Here is an 18,649-nt window from a genome sequence, read left to right as displayed (position 1 = left end):
TCAAATGTCTTTCGTGGGAAAGAATCCTACAGACCTGTATGGAAACGCTGATTCCCTGGAGTCTGAACCCTCTGGTAGAACTGTACAGAAAAAGTGTCCTGAACAAAGAGAATCCCAAAGGCTCATTCAAAAGTCCTAAAAATGCATGAGGGAGGAATCCTTTCGAAGGAGTCTTGCTACACCTCTATTGTCCTCATTTCTGTATCATTCAATTGTTTTTTTTTTTTTTTTTTTTTTTCCTTAAAAGATGTAAATGTCTGAAATTTCAATTTTAGTGTCCATACATATAATTTTAGCAGCTAAAGTTTACCTGTTCCAAAATACTTATTTAAAATTTTGAAAAGAGTTACTCTATGTATATTATTCTGATTTCTGGGAAATTGCTGTAATTAATTAATCACTTCCACAGCTTGTGGTTGTTTATTTTTCACTATAAGGTTTAGTTTTAATATATGGACGCAGATGCTGGTATTAAAATGGCAAGTTGTCTCATTCTGCAAAATATTTAGCAATGACAGTGTAAACAGTACTGCTTGTCACTTTGCCACTGCTTGTAGCAAAGTTATAGTTCATGGACCTTGTTTAAAAATCAAATTATTTTAAAGAACTTTGCTTCTTATGGAGCTTTTAGGTCAAGTCTGAAAGATACTAGAGTCTATAAAAATACTGGCTCTGGGCTACTTCAGATTCTCACGAAAGCCATAAAATATGTCTCGTGGTTTTTCTTTTTGTTTAGTTTTTGCCTTTTTTTTTTTTTCCTATGATGAAATCTGTGCTATTGTCCAGTTTCAAGGTGACTCATTATAGCCCTGTTCTAGCCTCTCTACAGATGCTACTGTGATTCTGCAATAAAAGAGGCAATCAGCCATTTCTGGGTGCTCTGTAAAGTCTTTAAAGCAAGAGAGTTTAAAATAAATGTTTGCATCCTGGTGTGTTTTTATGACCTTCAGTGCACTCTGGGCACTTCTAAACTATAAATAAGATCAAAAGATTCACTCAATCTTGTTCATCCTCTCCCTCAACAAACATTCAAAAAATTAAAAAATACCAAAATTAAGCTTCCTGATACATCCTGATGCATCATGATATGTTAAAAAAAAAAAAAAAAAATCACTTTTTTTTTTTTCCCCACAGGATACATGCTAAAATAGACTAACCTAAGTGGATATGTATCAATATTTTCCATCAAAATTTGGCAAATCTTTGTTTATTCATTGTATCATTGCTTTGGACTAGCTTGTTTTCCAGGAATAAACTTTTTCTTGTAATGCCTACATAAATTAGACAATAAAAATGCCATTTTTTAATCTCTTCCGAGGTAAACATTTATCTTTGAACTACTAAAAGCTGGTTCTTGGTCACCCAAAAGTGGTCTTATAACTGAGGGCATTGGGATTATCAATTGCTCTCTAAAGTTCAGAATAAAAAAGGTCAAACATCCAGCTTGATAAATCTCAAGTTGTTCTGCTTAGTCTTTACTGTAATTTCGTAGAAACTAAAAAGTTTTCATCATGCTGTTATGGGTTAAAATAGTGTATATGGAGGCTGATACCCTTACTGCTTCTCAAAAACAAGCATGGGTACATCAAGAGAGATGAGGTATCTGAAAAGAAACATGGTACCTGCCTTTGTATAGACAGGAACCGCTTGGGAGCATGATGTAAAAATGTAAAGTTTTCCTAACTAGCAAAATAAGGAGCCTGTAAAAACAGCTAATTTAGAGAGTTATTTTCTCTGTCTTTTTTGTTATTGTTTTTGTTATTGTTACTTAAAGCCTAGCTACTTGTGGAAGAGAGCCAAAAGTACACAACTGCTATTTTTCAGCAGGTTCTCTGTTTGACTGGTTGCTTTTGATTTTTATTGTTTATCTGATTTCAGAACTAAAAATAGACATGAGGGACTGGGAATCAGAAACTCCAGTCTTGACTATGCCACAGGCTTGTTAGTCTTGGCGAAATCACTCAGGCCGAAACCTTCAAAAACAGTTTTCAAATTTGAGTGCCCAAGCAGAGAGCCTTTGTTCTGATAACATCTCAGCACTCCTTCCCCAATAAAAGCCATGAGCTTGTAGTGGTGAGCATGTTCCTGAGGCTCTTGCTACCACAAGTTAGGTGGGGTTGCCTGCACACAGCCTGAAGGGGTTCTAGCAAGGGCCTGAGTTCTGTCTCAGCCCTCTCCTTCCTTACTGCCTCCTCTTTTTGTCTGTGACCATGCCCAAGAAATGCAGCCCCAAGGCGTTGTGCATCAGCTGGAGAACAGGAATGTAGTGATGAAAGAAGGTGAAGGAGAGGGATTTTGGAGGTGAGCAGAAAAGCAAGAGCATGCTCCAGTGACGTTGATTAATTGCTGTTTGTTGAAATGCTGTTCCCTGCACTTCTTCAGAGAAAATTACTCTTTTCTAGATGGAGAAAGAATCAGTAGCTTGGCTTCATTATGAATGCTGAGAAACACTGAAAAACATTACTCATGTTAGCAAAACAGATATTTTTTTCCCTCGTTAAAAGCCTCAGAACCTGTGACTGTTTCCAGTAATAGTTTGGAAATATTTTTTTTTTCTTTGAGGAAGAATAAATAATCCCTGATTTCATTCCCTGCCCAAATGCAACTGTAGGAATCCTTTCAAGAATTCCCCCACCAAGTTCATAGCCCAGCTGAGAACAGAGCAGCAGGCCCAGAGAACCATGCAAGCTGACCCACAGCTCTGCATGTTGCAGGCAATGTTTTTTTTTGACTCAGAGTTCATCTCTTAATTTGCCAGAGTTAATACCAACCATGCCCACTTTCTGGGTTGAACAGCTGCCAGTGCACCTGTGCAGAAAGCCCTGGCACCAGCACACTTGCATGTTTTGATGTTTTTTAGCAAAATTCCAAGCTTTGCAAGGACCTGGAGTGAGTTTTTCACACGGTGAGATATGACTGAATAAAAAGCTATTTTGATCTCATTTGAGACTGTCTCTTTTCCCCATAGTGGATGCACTTCCTGGTGACATATGTGTCTGAGCAGATCAATCTCTTCTGACTCTATGGGCAAGTGAGTCAAGTCACTCTACTTGTCACTGCTCCCAAACTGTTCAGACCAGGCTGTGTGGAGGCCCAGCCTGAGAAAACAAACAAACAAACAAACAAAAACAAACAAGCCCAAAACCTCCAGTGTCACAAAAATCCAGATTTAACCTTGTTTTGCCCAAGAAAATGTGTGAATGTTGTGATCAAGCTTTGCTGAGAAAGTAAGGTTTAATCTGGGCAAAAGGCTTGTTCATTCCCCTTTGTGACTGCAAAAAGGATCAATGACAGAGGTAAGTAAGAGGTATTTTGGTGTCCCGTATGTCTGACCATGGATCTGCTAGGTCCTTGTTTTAGCATCAGATGATTTTATTCTTGCATTCACACCCTCTAGCTGATAAACTTGTACTGCTACAAGGGAGCAACCAGCTCTTGCTGGGCTGGGGACTTGAACACAGGGATGTGGCTGGGCTTCCCCAGGGCACAGCAGCAGTTTTCTCTCCAGGGCCTTAACTTCACTATTGCAGGCAGCTGCAGCCTTGGACAGGAAAAGCCGTTCACAGAGATGGCAAAAGTAGAAGAGATCCCAGCATGCTTCCATGCTCTGTGCTTGTTATCAGACTCATCAGACTCCAGCATGTGACCATGGCGTATTAAATGCCAGCTGAGCAGTAGGAATCAAAGCCTTTTCATGAAGTCACCCATGGTGACCAGCCTTGGCAAGGCCATTACTTTCTGGAAAGGTTTCTTTTTTTCCTTTCCTGAGGTACGTTGAAGGGAATGATCTTGTGGTGTTCTCTGAAGACCGAAGACTTGGGGCCAGCAGGTGGCACAAAGTGAACGTCGGAGAGACAAAGGTTGTTATCTCCTCTCCAGAGAAGCCCCAGTAGGAAAGGTATTGTGGTGTGAGGGAAAAGCATCATGTGAGGATGCAGAGAGCACATGGACAGAGAAACACAGCAAAGAAACACGGGAGAGCATCAGGAGGTTCAAAATACATGGCTGAGTTCATGGTCTGTGAGTGAAAATGGGAAAATCATGGGCATACCGTGGCCATCTGAGTTTGTAAAAGGGGACTATAGATTTGCAGTAGGATTTTAGGTACAGGTGCCAGGGAAGGGATGTGGGACAGACATTATGGAAAAAATGAATTCAGCAACAGTCACCTCAGGATATTTGAAACTTCTTCCTTTGACATCTACTATTGCCAGGAAAATCCTGGACTGTTTCTACAGTGGACACATTTCAGGTATATGGAGCAGAGGATTTACAGGCTGATGGCTTGACTGATTAAAGTGGTAGAGCAGCTTTCTGGATGGGCAAAGGGAACCAGACATGGGCAAGTGAAGCTTCATGCTGCAAAAAACCCTCACTTAGAAAGGCATCAGCATGCACCTATGTAGGATTCCCCAGCAGAGAGCAGACTTGCTCCAGCAGTGGTGGGTTCGCTTTCCTGCTGCTGGACACAGCTCCTGCAGATCTCTGGTTCTGCTTGGACAGGGGGCAATGGGGTTGCTCACAGAGGAAAAGTGATCATATAGAGCCTCGATCTTCTCCTTGCAGCTAAGGAATGGTAAAATTCAGGAGAAAAAAAAAAATAAAAAAAAAAAAAAAAAATGAGAGAGAGTATTTAATGTGATAAAAAATCTGTAGTTAAAATGGAAAACTTTGAGTCTGTGTGCAAGGGAGGTGAAATGTAAAATTAACAAAGTTAACTGATTTGTGAAGGTCATATATATATATATGTATATTTATTCAAGGCTCACCCATAACATGAGAAAATTAGAATTCATTACAACATACACTTTTCATCATAAGATTTAAAACTACTAGTTCTGCAAGCAGTGCAGTGTACTAATTTCAACGTCTAATATGAGGCACTTAGGCCTGACCATCAGAGGTGCAGGTCACCTGCAAGTGTAATTGAGCTCAGCTGAGGTCTGGGCCATTGAAATCAACACGATCTGTTGCTTCTAATTAAGGCCCTGAACGGAGGTATCTTAACAAAAAGGAGTGTTACTTAAAAGTCTGGCTAACAAAAGTATTTGAGACCATGTGGTTAGTTGGGGATGAGTCTGAGCTGGACCTGATTGTAGCCAGCTGCTGATCCCACATGCTGTGAACTGGCAAAGTTACTATTCCCAAGGGGACGGTGAAGTATGTTCAGTGTACAGTCAATGTTTCCTTTACAGTCCACGTTTCCCTCTCCTCCAGGGGTTGAAATGTCAGGGAGAGATGCCATTTTTCTGCAGAGAGAAAAGCAAGAGCTGTCTCCTAGTGCAGGATGGGTCCCTTTGAAGCAGCCCCTCTACTTCAGAGGGTGGTCAGCCTGGAGGGCTGTGAAACTGCATTACTGTTGCATAGCCCATTGCTCAGACCTGTACCAGGGCCCAGTTATACACCACAGTCACTAGCAATAACAAAAAAAGAAGCAAAAAAGACATGAGGGATACCCTGAAGGCCCTAGTGGGCCTTAACAGCCCTGACTGGTTTAATCTGAAACCTCACCCACTCCATGGGCCTATTTCAGCATGCCCCAGGTTTGTGGCTTGTCCTTGAGCTGGGTTGTTGGTGGGTTTGCCTCTAGCCCTGTCTCTAGGCTACAGGATGGACCTTCTCAGTGCTGTACTGTGGCCCTGGCATGTCTGGTCCGGGTTGGCTCCTGGTACTGGCTTGTCCCTTGCTGTGCTATCAAAGCAGCCCATTACCTGCCTTGGTCTCCATACCCAGCCCTGTGAGGCTGCAACCCTTGATGAGTGCCCACCTGTGTAGGGCAGTCCTTGACACCTGGCTTGTGCCCTGTCCTGTGTAGCAGCCCTGCATATCTCACTGGTGGGGTGCTGTTTTTTTCCTACCTTTGTCCAGTTGATGTTTGCATGGTGTCTCCCCTTTAGCTTGTGGGGCCTTCTGTGCTGACATTTCCCTGGCTTTTTCAGCTCTGAAATCTCTGCACTAATTATACTTGCTGAAATATGAGCCTTCTGACGATGGGAAAGGGATAAAAATAAGGCCGTTGTCCTTCTGTTGTGCGTGGATCCAAGCACTATTTAGAAATGAGTCCTATTCCAAAGTGCTGCCTTCCTTTTTTGGGGGGCTTTGCAGTCATAGGATACAACAAGTGATGAGTCGGGCTATAGTGTTTTGGATGGGAACTACCATTTTCATTGTTCTGTCTCACCTTATAGTAACACTTTATTAGGAAACATACTGGCATGTCAGAACAAGCGGGTTCAATTAGCAGGACAGCAGCAAGGTAGCAGAGCACCCAGAAAACTTGTGACCATTGTGTCTGTGCTGCAGACCCATTTTTGCCTGCTGGAAGATTAAAAGGTTACAAACTCATTGTAAAGCATCATGTGCTTTGTGCTATTTACATGTCTCCATAATTAACTAACACATGTTGCTGGTTCATTTCTCGTGGGCAGGTACTTAAGGCTCATTCTTCATTTGGGCTAGATTTGAAGTGGCATCTTGAAGCAGGAAAATGACAGCCATGATTCCTTGACCCACTCAGCTCTCCTTGGTATCTGAAGGGTTGTTCCTCCTTCAAATGCTTCCCATCACCTCTGACATCTAATCTCTTAAAGAAGCCAGGCTATTTCAGTCAGTTTTCAGTATGTATTTAGTGGTATTAGGAAAAATAAATATGCCAGCAGGAGAATTCCACACTCTGAAACAGAAAAAGAATGAACATAAATACTTGGGGTGATACTTCCACAGCAATAGCAAAGAATTCCAGAAAATGATTCTTTCTGCATCAGCACAGATTAAACCTTTCATTTGTCTTGGTCTATTTTAAAACTATCAAAGGGAATGGATGACCAGGCTTATGGAGCTTCAGCGCATGCATTTCAGTGCATGAAGAGCTGTGTCACTGCAAAGCCTTCCCGACCACTTCAGTTACATTTCAGAATCCTGCACTGCCAGTCACAGGTTTTATTCTGGTTGCTCTTAGGAGTGACTTATGCATGCAAAGTGCTACACATCCTAGGGCACTTTAAAGAACTGCAGTTATTCACATCATTCCATCACTTTTCATGCTGTGCAGGACTTGGCCTAAAGTGCATTTTCAATGCATCAAGAAACCCAGAAGCACAACAAAACAAACCTGGAAGAGGAATATACAGATTCATTTATCATTTACTGTGCTGGCCCGAGAAAGAGAGAATAACAGATGGTAGCTGTGTTGCCCAGAGATGTGTTGGAGGATGTTTAAATACCTTTGAGTGCACATACCTGTGCAGGATGACAATATTACCCAGCAGATGAATAAACAAGACCTTTTTCTGAAGAAGAGTAGGTGGAATGTGGTAACCTTTATTAAAGGCCAAGACCAGCAGAAAAAAATGATTTATTGTTTGCTGAAAAGTAGACACCCTAAGACCTGTTTCACATGCAAGCAGTCTCATTGGAACGGCTGGGATGATGACAGAGGCACCTGAGTACAGCAGGAGATGACCTGGGGCTGTGTTTGCCATACACAAAAGTGGTCAGGTTTATCTTGTGGAGGATGATATAGAGTGCAGGAGATACTCAGTCTCATTTGAGTATGTGCCTCCATACCTCCATAGGTGTTTATTTTATTTTTTTTTTTTTTGGGGGGGGGGGGGGGGGGGGGGACAGGAGGAGGAGGGAAGGAGGGAATGGAACGGACACAGGAGTTGTTCCAATAAGCTGAAAAACTTGCTTTGAGCTTTTCTTGTGCCTGGCACATGAGTAGTGGCTGTCTCCCATGTCTCTCCCTAATGAAGGAAAGTCTTCTACTTCAGAGGGACAATGGGGAAGAAGGATTAAGAAGGTCTTTCCCTTCTGCTAGCCTATGATATCACCAAAGACTCAATTCCTAGACTTAAAACGTTATGTTTTTTTTTGTTTGTTTGTTTGTTTTTTTCCTCCAGTAAAGAAGTATGGAAATTAAATGCATTTGTTCCTCAACAGTCTTGAGGAACAAGACTGTTGTAGTAAAGTTGTAGTTGTAGTTGTTGTAGTAAAGGCTCTGTGCCTAGTGACTGAGCCCATCCCATGTAAGCTACTCCACTCTGTCTTTAAAATCTCTCCGAGATAATAGGTCTAGTGTCATGACAGTGATAATTCCTCTGCTGACAGGCTGTACACTGCAGCAGTAGCTCAGCTTTAACTACTGGAGTTAGGGATTCCTGCTGAGATCTACTGGTCATACCCTGCTTTTTAGGTCCCTATTATCTTCCTGCCATTTGGCCAATGTGCTGTCCTGCTTCTGCCAATGCTGTGGTTGCAGGAACGGAGTGCTTCTACTCTTGAAATGTTTGAGACCTGTTGCAAAGCCCATTAAAATTGATGCAGCTTTCTTTTATGGATTTCACTAGGTTTGGCTCAAGTCCTCGGCAACATTGCTCTTGCTTAATGTGAAAATTGGAAGCAACCTTGGGTAAACAAGCCAGGCTAATATTCTACAGGCTGACAATAACTACTTGAAGGACAAGATAAGGTGCGAGAGGGTGAGGAAAAAAATTAAACTTTATTTTAAAAAGTTTTATCCAAACAACCTCAGGCTTGGTTTGAAATTGGTGAAATATATATCTAAGTTTATATGAGTATGTCAGCTTTACACTAAAGTTCATGAATGAATGCCAAATTTCAGCTCTGAAAGAGGGAGGCTTTCAGCTTGTGGCAAAACCCAGCTCAACTTTATGCATAGGCAAGGGAGTTGCCAAGAGCAGAAGATACCCCATGGCGTCGCTTGTTAATTCCAGACTTGTAGAGAGCCAGGCCTGATGCTAAGGGAGAGATCGAAATAACTAAAGCAGTGCTGCTTGGCAGAGAGATGGGTGATGTTCACAGCAGGAGATCTTGCCTTCATGCCCTCCAGTCCCTCTGATTTTCCATAACACTGCTCCTTTGCCCTTCCCTGGTTGTGTTCAGTGCTGCCATGGAAAAAAAGTGTCCTGTCCCCATCCTTACAGTGAAGAAGCTGGATGCTGCGTGTGCTTCTGAGAGGTCTGAAGCTCCTACAGAAGGAAATGGACTGCCTTCTGCCTCAGCCATGGCAGCTTTAGTAGTTGTGCTTTGGTGTGCTCTTCTCAGGAGTCACTAACAAGTACACTTCTAAATTACTTTGAAACTTGTGCTAAATGGTCTTTGAATAAAGTAAAGTCGTTAGAAGCTATATATTATTTTTTTCTGAAAGCAGCTGTTACCCGTCTCCTTCACAGATGGGATCCTGAAGCAGCAGTGTGACTTTGTATAGCTGTTTCTGTGTTTGTGTTGATCTGCAGAATATTATGAGCACGATGAAATGCCAGAAATTTGGTAAAGAGGGACCACCCTGAATTTTAGTAACAACTTTGAATAAAATATTGGCTTTTTAAAAGCTCCTTGGCTGCTGTTTGGCTTTGTGCTATTCTTTCAGTAAAGAAAATGCTCCCACTCTCTTTCAATTGTAAAATATATGTTGTATTTTTACAAAGAGGTCTTTAAAAATCTGCAGTATACCAAACAGGAGAGGCTCAGGGTCATGAAAAAGCATTTAGCATAAAACCTTGGGAGATGAATTCATTAACATGCTAGCGAGTTATGTAATTTTGCTGATATTAAGGTTTGATTAAATTAAGGCTTGATTAATAGTCCCAGCCTTTTTCTGTATCATTGAGCTTCTTTTTTGGGGGGTGGGTGGGGAGAAGGAGGTGGGAGAAAAATTTGCCTGTGTTTGTGGAGGTGCAATCATGCTTTTTGCATTTGCTGCCTATATTTCAAGTTGGACTGGTCTTTGCCATGATTTTTGCAAATTAAGCTACTGCAGTATTTTACAATCTGCAGACCAGATTCAATCCTCATGAAATGAACAGCCACTTTGCAGAAGACAGCAAAGTTGTGTGAAGTGTGACATTGGCTCTGTCTGTAGAGCCATTTTTTTTGATTCTGCTGTGATACTGAGCCAAAGGAACATATGAGAAATCTTCCTTTTCCTCCTTATGTAAGAGTGTGTTGCCACCACGATCTCTTAGTATGGAAATCTTGCGATATTTATCCTTCGGAGAGTAAAACTTTTTTTAAAGGTAATTAAAAAAAATCAGAGTCGCAGTCCCTCCCCTCATTCCTGTAGGAACCTGCAAGGAAACAAACACAAGCAAGCAGTTTTAAAAGATGTAGAAGAAAGAGAGATGTAGGTGATAATGGAATATGAAATATTGGCATTAATGTGGTCTAACTGGCTCTTACTAGAATTTACTTCTTCCCTACTCCTGGGCTGTTATTTAGACACTGCTGACTTTGGTATGTATGAAGGAGCACTTGCTTGTGAGAACCATTCCAATTAATGGGACCAAGCTGTTTCATGCAAGAAAGGGCTGGAGAATTGCTTTCTATTTATGCTAAATTAGAGTGGACGTGAAATAGCTAGGCAAGCTCTCAAAGAGGCTGAAACTTCAGTAAAAGTTTGTTCGTAAGAAGCCTGATCCCAAGCCCATGGAAGACAACTGTAGTTGTTCCACTGACTTTAGTGACCTTTGGATTGCACTCTGAGGTCTGTGCTAAAGCTGGTGTATGTTTTATTTTATTTGCTTGTGTTTGTACTACTGTTTCTATCCAAAAGCAACTGTTAGATTTCTGCAAAAGACAACTTGAGCAATTAGAATGAGTGAAACTTCGCTGTGAAAAAATTTCCAATAGAAATGTGCTAATGGCACCCAGGGATTGTGTATTAATAGAGACTAATTAATGGGCCTAATCTGATGCCACAGGGGGAACCCTGACACTATTTGTGCTCTGACACAAGTTAAATGTTAACAAGTCCTCAGAGGTGTTTGAATTTGGGTCCCAATTAATGTAACCACATGTATGACTTAGCCATTTGCATATACCTAAGCGATATTTAAGGCTTGTGAATCTTGCTTTTTTGTCTGTGATGAGTAGGACAAAATGTGACAAGATATTGGTGCTCTGAAATGTTACTCCTAATATTTCAGTATGTAACCCCTATATAGTACAGGAGAATGGAGTCTCATCATACCTTAGAAAATATCCTATGACATATCCGTATGGTGACAGAGGCATCCTGAGGATTTGTACACTACATTGCGAGAGCAGAACCGTTTTACCTGGTTATCAGAACCAGCGATTGCACTGCCAAGTTCTCTGGGAAAGGTCTTCACAGTTTTATTGCAGATCAGCCATGCTGGGAGACATGCTACAGAGATTTCTGCTCCTGGAAAGCAGCACTGTAGGCCCAGTTTGGCATGCCTAGATAGCACTGTGTTGCATGGCATAGAATTTACACAGTCTATGCAATTAGAGGCATTTACCTCCATCATGTGAGTCCCTGCAGGTGATAGATGTCTTCAAGTCAAAGACTTCAATTCTGTGTTAAACTTTGCACAGGTACAGGTATTACTAAAAAGCTTTTACTGTCATGGCTTTTTAGTTTGAGTCTAGATGTAGCTAAACATTGTTGTTGTGTTAGGCCAGGTCTTTGCACAACATTCTTAGTCATAACTAGTCCAGAAAGAATTAAGGATTCTGTGGAAGAAATTCCTATGTCTACTGGCACTTCTTCAGCCTGCACAGTGTTGGCATGGACCTATTCCAAACATGCTGTGGGTTGCTCCCTGAAGGTCTCTCCATTCAGGGCTGGCTGTGTTTACAAAGCCAGCTCTATGCAGTGTTAGATGAGAGCATCTAAAATGTCAATTCTCTATTCCTAGTACAAAGCTGGTGTGGTAACAGGTCTTTGTGCAGACCTCTCTCAAGAAGATATTCTTTGGTGGTAATGCGGAATTGCACAGGACACTTCATTTTCTTTCTGCATTAAGTTCTGGATCCAAAGGGATCCACTTGGCATCACTGATTTGTTTTTGTTTCCCTGGCATCTGTGGTTGTGGTACTGCTTAAATATGTAAGTTATCAGATCTGCTAAGAATGCTTGTAAGGGTGAAGGAAGGCAGCAAGTGATCTGCTCTGTGAGAGCTCCTCAAGACCACTTGTTCTGTTTGGGCCTACTCATGGCTACAGCTCTGCGTTGCCCTAAAAAGCTGGATTTCAGACAAGTCCAAGGTGAGGCCAGAGCAGCAGTGTAAGAACATTGCATTACAGAGAATTTCTGCCAATGGACTTGACTTGCTTGTCACTGCTCTTCCTCTCCCCCACATGTGTGTGTTGAGAGAGGGATCGGTTCATGTGCATGTCTCCAGCCCCATGCATGCACCCGATGAGTTCAGCAGTGGTTATAGCACCTGTGTTCCCCAAACTGGTGAGACAGAGTGACTCTCAGAAGGTGGTCCAGAACCTGCACAGATGTGTGCTGAAAATAAAGCACCTAAAGTTGGCCTAGGTCTGTTCAAGCTATTAGAAATGGACGCTCCTCAGTTCCACTGTGGTCGTCAGGTATGCGAGAGCCCAGGGAAGAATTCGGGGTGCTAGGGTTGGCATTGCAGGCAGTCAAGTAGAAGCCATAAGTTTTATTCTGTAGCCTGATGCTTCCAGCTTTGGAAAGAAGGGGGAGGAAGGGAGGGCTAGAATAAAAATAAACCCAAATAGCTCCCCAGAACTCTCATCTGCAGCCAAATAAGTCACCAGCCACCTCTTTCATCCCTACTGATTCTCCTATTTACCTTGATTTTCTAGCTAGCTAATTTGCTAGTTATTGCTGGCAGTTTTCTTAATGCTCCCTGGTTCCCAGAGGCACACATCTGGGCTGTGCGTCACCCTGCAAAGGTGCAAAAGAGCACTGGTGAGGCTGTTTTTCTTTTGTGGTGTTCTACTGTCACAGATTTGGGAAGAGGCATAGACTCCTGACTTGAGGCACAGATAGGGCAGATTTATATGTTGATGGGTCCTCATGATGTGGCTCAGCTAATCAGCCACGGTATCCCCATTTGAATATTTCCCTGTCTAGATATTAGAAACACCAAAGCCACAATAAAGGTGTACTTTTTCTTTCAAATTCTCTTCATGTTTTTCAAGCAAGAACACAAGGATCTTCAAGCAATAGCTTTTCAGCTGTACCTGGAATGTGATTGTAGGATTTTTTATTTATCTCGTGTTTGGATTGATCTTTCCTGAAGTTGTTGTATTTGTGTAACTGCAAGGCGTGTGCTGTGTCTTCAGGCTTCCAGTACCCAAGGTACAAACATATATGTATGTTCCATTGCTGGCAAAAGTTTAGAGGTGAAATAGCTCACAAATCCTGTGACCCATTGGTTGTTGCATGGGTTTTATTTCAAAGCCTTTAATTCACAGCTACATCTTCCCTTTGTTGTTTGTTTTGAAATGGATCCTCTCAAGCTGTCAGACTGGAAGGCTGCCCAAAAGGCTGTGACATACAGAGAATTGATCTTCTAACAGTTGGTCCACATAGCTGTGGTGACGTGCTCATGACGACTTTGGCCTTCATGAAGCTGGGAATTGTGCAAGTAGATATGTGTCAGAGTACATTTAACTTATTCAGATCTCTGGACTTTTTTTTTTTTTTTTTTTTTTTTAAGAAACTGCAAGTAGGGATTATTGTGATGTTGGTCATTTGCAACCACAAACGTTACAAAAGCAAAGCTGACAAATTGGGAGAGAATGCAGAGGAGAGCAGTAAAAATAAAATCTTTTAGAATTAAAACCAGTAGGTTTGAGGTGAAGAGATTTGGGAATATTCCCCTATTGATAAGAAGCCCAAAGCAAGAAATACATGTCTGAAATATATAAATATAGGTATGTTATAAAAAGTATAAAGATTGCCTCAGTATAATCCTAACTCTACAGTCCTTTGACTGTGTATCTTGGGGTTATAAAGAGAAAAAACACACATTGTCTTCAGGTATCAAGTGAGCAAGCTAATCCCTCTGCATTCTTAAAATATTAGGGACAAAGTGGTCTCTAGCAGGGGAGAGCTGAAGCACCTGAATGATTCCTGTATTGCAGCACTCTCTCAGAGGAACTTGCCTTATTTAAAGATGGCAACAAGCCTGTTAAGCACCTAACTGAGTACTGAAAGTTAGTTGATGCACACTGCTTTCTCCTTTTTTAAAATGCTTCATTATGCAGTCAGCTCCTGCATGCTTCACTGCCAAAGCTCAGAGCTTCACCAGGTTTGGGAAACAATAGAGAAGGAGCAGCTTGGCTGGCCAGTGCTTAAAGTTACTCTCTGTGGGTACTTAGAATTCTTTTGAAGGATTCACCTTCACAAAGGTTAGGTTAGGTTTGCTTTTTGAAATCATAGATACCCTAAAAAGTGCGTAGGAGCATAAATGTCAGCTGAACCACCGCCAGCTTTCTTCTGTTTTGCCTGGTGTAGACACTGAGTTTAGTTGTGCTTTTCAAGCAAAGTTTTCTTACTCCATTGGATTCAGCTTCTAGGGTTGAGCAACCTGGAAGTTGTCTAGAGATGTCTGAACTGCCCAGTGCCCTTTCCAACACACCATTAACATAGGAAGTATTTGGTCTTCATACACACACACACACACACACACACACACACATGTGAATATTATGTTGAATTATGTTTTCATATATATACATCTCCACCATCAAAAATAAGGCTATCTACTATCTTACAGAATTTTGAAAATGCTGTTTTTCAGGACCTTGAATTTATGAAATTGCCTGCATTCATTCTTACATTTCAGGAACATGTAGTGGAAGCTGTGCCCTTGCTCAAGCAAGAGAGAGATGACTTGTGCACGTGTATTTATGCATGCATGTTTCTGTGGTTGCATAACTTTTTTTTTTAAAAAAAAAAAAAAAAGCCAAACCAACCACAACATTGGCCAAGGGGACAGTCTGTTGAGTAAGACTGGGACATTGTTACCACTGGAGATACTCCTCTCTAAGGTTTGGGGCTGGGTTTAATATGGGTAAACGTGCTGCTCTGTAAGGGTGTGGAGTAAAACTGCAGAGAAGTTTCCTTCCAGCTCTAATGCTTCTGTGGAAGGCTTTCTGGAAAGTAGATTAAATAGCAAACAACCCCATGTACTTATGGTGTCGCTGAAAATAGCGGATGGTTTTTGGTTTCACTGAAAAGCTATGTGGAAAGCTGTGTGCACTGGAATTGAGGGGTTATGGATGACAGCAATCACTCATCCTGATGAGTCTTGAAACATCTTTATGTTGAAAAAAAGATCCTTCTACCAATACTCTGTATGACGTTTACTGGCTAGCTGGATATGCCGTGAGAAGACAGGGCTGTCTGTCCATAAACATTTTCTAACAAAGGAAGGAGAAAGCCTGGATTGTCTGACTCACATTTAGACTCCTCAGATGGCAAATAAAGTGTGGAGCAAATCCTGTGAACTGATGAAACTTAGGTTAATGATGTGTGCAGAAATGGACTTCAACATCTAGCTGTTCTAAATTCTTAACCATAAAAATAAATTGAGTCTTGAATTATTTAAATTGAATTATTAATACATTTTAGAAGAAGAGAAAGATGTGTTGTGACTTCTTTTTGGAACAACCCCATTTCATTTGAAAGGGTATCCACTGTGGAAAGGAGAAAGGAAATTCCCTTCAGTTTCATGTGTCCTGCTTGGCAGAGCTGTCTGGTGTAGTATCACTGGTTTAAAAAGATTTGTGGCAAGCAAATAATTTCTCCAAGGGGACCAGGCAGAGCAAGTAGTATCTTAAATGTTGTCCTTTGTAGGACAGACTCTAGTCTTGGCGGTGTAGCCTTAGCAGCAGATCAAACACAGGCTAAACTGTGCCCCAGAAAAGGAGCCTGAGTTGATACAGGAGGACAGAGATGAGTTCAAGTATGCCTTTTAGAGGCTTTTGGAATCACTGTCACTTTTTCTTCTTGGTAAGGCTGGCCTTTGCATGTTGGTACCCTTCCTTCCCCTCCCTCAATTTTCAATGTACAGAATATGTAAATGTAGAGAATATGCAAAATATTGCAAAATGTGTGGCCAAATACCATGTATTTACAACCTCCCTGCAGCAACTGCAGCTGCTCCTTATGTGGAAAAGTGATATATCCTGTTAGCTATGCTAAATCTGATGTAACTAGGGGAAATTCTTCTCAGACTGCCAGCAGCATATAAATGTCCTGGTCCAAGGAATGAAAGAAAATACAAAAAAAAAAAAAAAAAAAAAAAAAAAAAAAGATGGGAAATAAAACAACAACAACAACAAACACAGGACAATCAACAACAACAACAGCAACAACAAAAACAACAACAACAAAAAACAACAATCAACCAACCAACCAACCAAACAAAAACAAACAAAAAAACAACCCTCCTAAACATCCATGCCTTTCATGCATGGTTTCCCCTTTCATCAATGGTATGATTCAAAACTCAACTAGAATAGATAGAAAGGTTGTTATTGATCTCAGTAGGTTTTGCTCAGTATCCATATGATCTGTACAAGCTGTTTCCCAGCTAATTTCTCTAGAAGTGCCTGAAGATCGTTATTGATTAACAAAGCAGCATCACTTCTCTCATAGAATCTGTGAACTCACACGATTCTTACTCTCAGTTTCTGTGCTGGTACATCAACCTTTTCACAGTTTCTCTACCCAGATCCCCTGATACATTGTTAGATATTTGACACAGACAAAAGGCAGGTGTTAGGGTAGGCAGATATTGACACTATGAACAAAAATGCTCTTGAGATAGATCCCCAAGTCTACTGTAGACCTGTAGGCCCATCAACAGTTTGAACCTACAGGGGTAGTGAGTTTGTTCATCAGGTGTTGGGCACTTGAACTTCTGAGTTTTAGTGATATTGGCTGTGATAGTTGAATGGCAATCAAGAATACAGGAACCTGGCAATATAATTTTTAAAAGGCATTGGAGAATTTCAGCAACTGGATCTTTGTTGATTGTTTTTGGAAACTTCTTGAAACCTATAAAAAGATGGAATTTTGGCTTTGATCTCAAAGAAATAAATGTGTTTAGAAAAGTTGCTTTAGTTAAATACTGAAATCCCATAAAATACAGAAATGGCTGGTTAATTGGTGAAATCACAGTGGGGCCAACTTGCAGGATTAATGGAATACTCTTCTGTTTTGGTTGATCGAAGTAGACAGTGAGCTATTGGTCTGTCTTTTAGCCTGGGGATATAAGTTTGAGTTGCTTTGTCTTGCTGGAATGTACTGTGCATCCTTAGGGATAAAATAGAATTGAAGAGAGAAAAGGGAATTGTACTGAATAAATAATATAATACAGTGTGTTGCATGGTGCACATAGTCAAAGGTTTATATATAATGTACAAACGTGGGCTATTAAAAAGTGTTGTTGGAGTGGCATGCTTGCTCGACTCACACTGATGGCATGTTTATCTTTAATGTGTTTCAATGATTCTGTAATTTTAATGCTAATAGACCATTCCTGTGGTTTGCTTTATTATATGGAACCTGAACAGTGTTTTCTAAGTCATTTTGGCATCTATTCCAGTTGGATGAGAGAAACTATTCCAGTTGGATGAGAGAATTGATTGAAAGCTGAAAACCAAAACATATCAGAGAAAATGCCAGCCAGAGAACACAATATGGATAATATTAAAGCCAATATGCTATTGCTACAGGGTTAATACTATTACTAGGGGTAATGAATTCTGAATGCTGTGCATTTTTAATCCCTGTCTTCTCTGAGCAATGAAGTGCTTGGATCAAAGTCATAAAGCGTAGGCATAAAATAGAAGTTTGAAACAGAATATCCTGAACTGACCCATGCATGTATATGTAGAAGAATGAGATAATATATATATAGTTTGTGGAACTATTTGCATACTTGTATGAAGGACTTTGTTTAACATTACCAGGAGAGATTTGTTTGATACTGGCCTTAAGAGCTGGCAAGGGATGGAGCACTTTGGCTCTGGTTCAGGAAAGCGTAACATTAAGCATTCAGGAGGATTTACTTGTATCCTTAAAGTCGAGCACATGTTTAAGTGTCCTGTTGGCCTGGGGCCCATTTGTTTAGTATCTTGCAGAACCAACTTTAAAATGGTTGAGTGGGCAGAGAAGTATTAGCTAATGCTATCGCAGCCAATGCCTGCAAATAAATGTGGTGCCTGCAAATAAATGTGATGCACTTGCCTTAAGTCCCCTTCTCTTCCTCCCCGCCCGTAAAGGCCATTCTGGGAGCTTTCCAAATTGATTTGGGAAGTGTCCCCTGTAGGACTACACCCTGCATCATCATCTTCCAGGCTCATGAAAAAAGCTCTTGTTGACTTCATTGGGGCAGGGCTTATTGGTTGGTCTTTAAAGCCTATTCAAAAAGGACTATCTATTCTTCAAAAAGGGAAATCTTTTGGTGGCTGTAACTGTTGGCAGCTCAGTGAATGCGTCTTCTTTCCAGTGACAGATGATCAACTGCTTTGTGGGCTCACTTTTCCCATCTTCCCCATGCCTTCCCAGTGTACTGCCACTGCAGCCCTGCCACAGGTGGATGTGACAGGGCTTGGACTTGGGTTTTGCTGTGGCAGATCTGCTACTAAAAACTAAAAAAAAAAAAAAAAACATGAAAAACTTTCCCAGTGACAGGAAAAGGGGACCTGTGATCTCGTGAACCTGAAGCGAAAAACTCACCATTTCTGTTATGGCTAAACAATTATGAGCTGCAGTGGGATTTTTGTTCTTGTTCTTTGAGTCTAGTAGGAGATTGCTTTCTTTGGTATAACACAATTGCAGTGTTCTCTGCGGTATGTTATATCTGGCAAGAGTGCGAATGATAGAAGTGAG

The 18,649-nt window shown here is 41.1% G+C and overlaps 1 protein-coding gene and 1 long non-coding RNA gene across 11 annotated transcripts in view; one reads left to right on the top strand and one right to left on the bottom strand.

Annotated features, from left to right (window-relative positions):
* Positions 1-18,649, top strand: part of C1H12orf75 (chromosome 1 C12orf75 homolog) — a 219,219-nt gene that overhangs the window by 24,907 nt on the left and 175,663 nt on the right. The window lies entirely within an intron of this gene.
* Positions 4,733-8,342, bottom strand: LOC119713296 (uncharacterized). Its single transcript, XR_005260393.2, has 2 exons — positions 5,859-8,342; positions 4,733-5,249 (listed from the first exon to the last, which is right to left on the bottom strand). It is a non-coding gene; the product is annotated as an uncharacterized lncRNA (long non-coding RNA).

Source organism: Anas platyrhynchos, chromosome 1 (assembly GCF_047663525.1).
Source record: "Anas platyrhynchos isolate ZD024472 breed Pekin duck chromosome 1, IASCAAS_PekinDuck_T2T, whole genome shotgun sequence".
NCBI lineage: Eukaryota > Metazoa > Chordata > Aves > Anseriformes > Anatidae > Anas > Anas platyrhynchos.
Note: the sequence above shows the minus strand (reverse complement) of the source record. Positions and strands in the feature narration are given on the sequence as shown.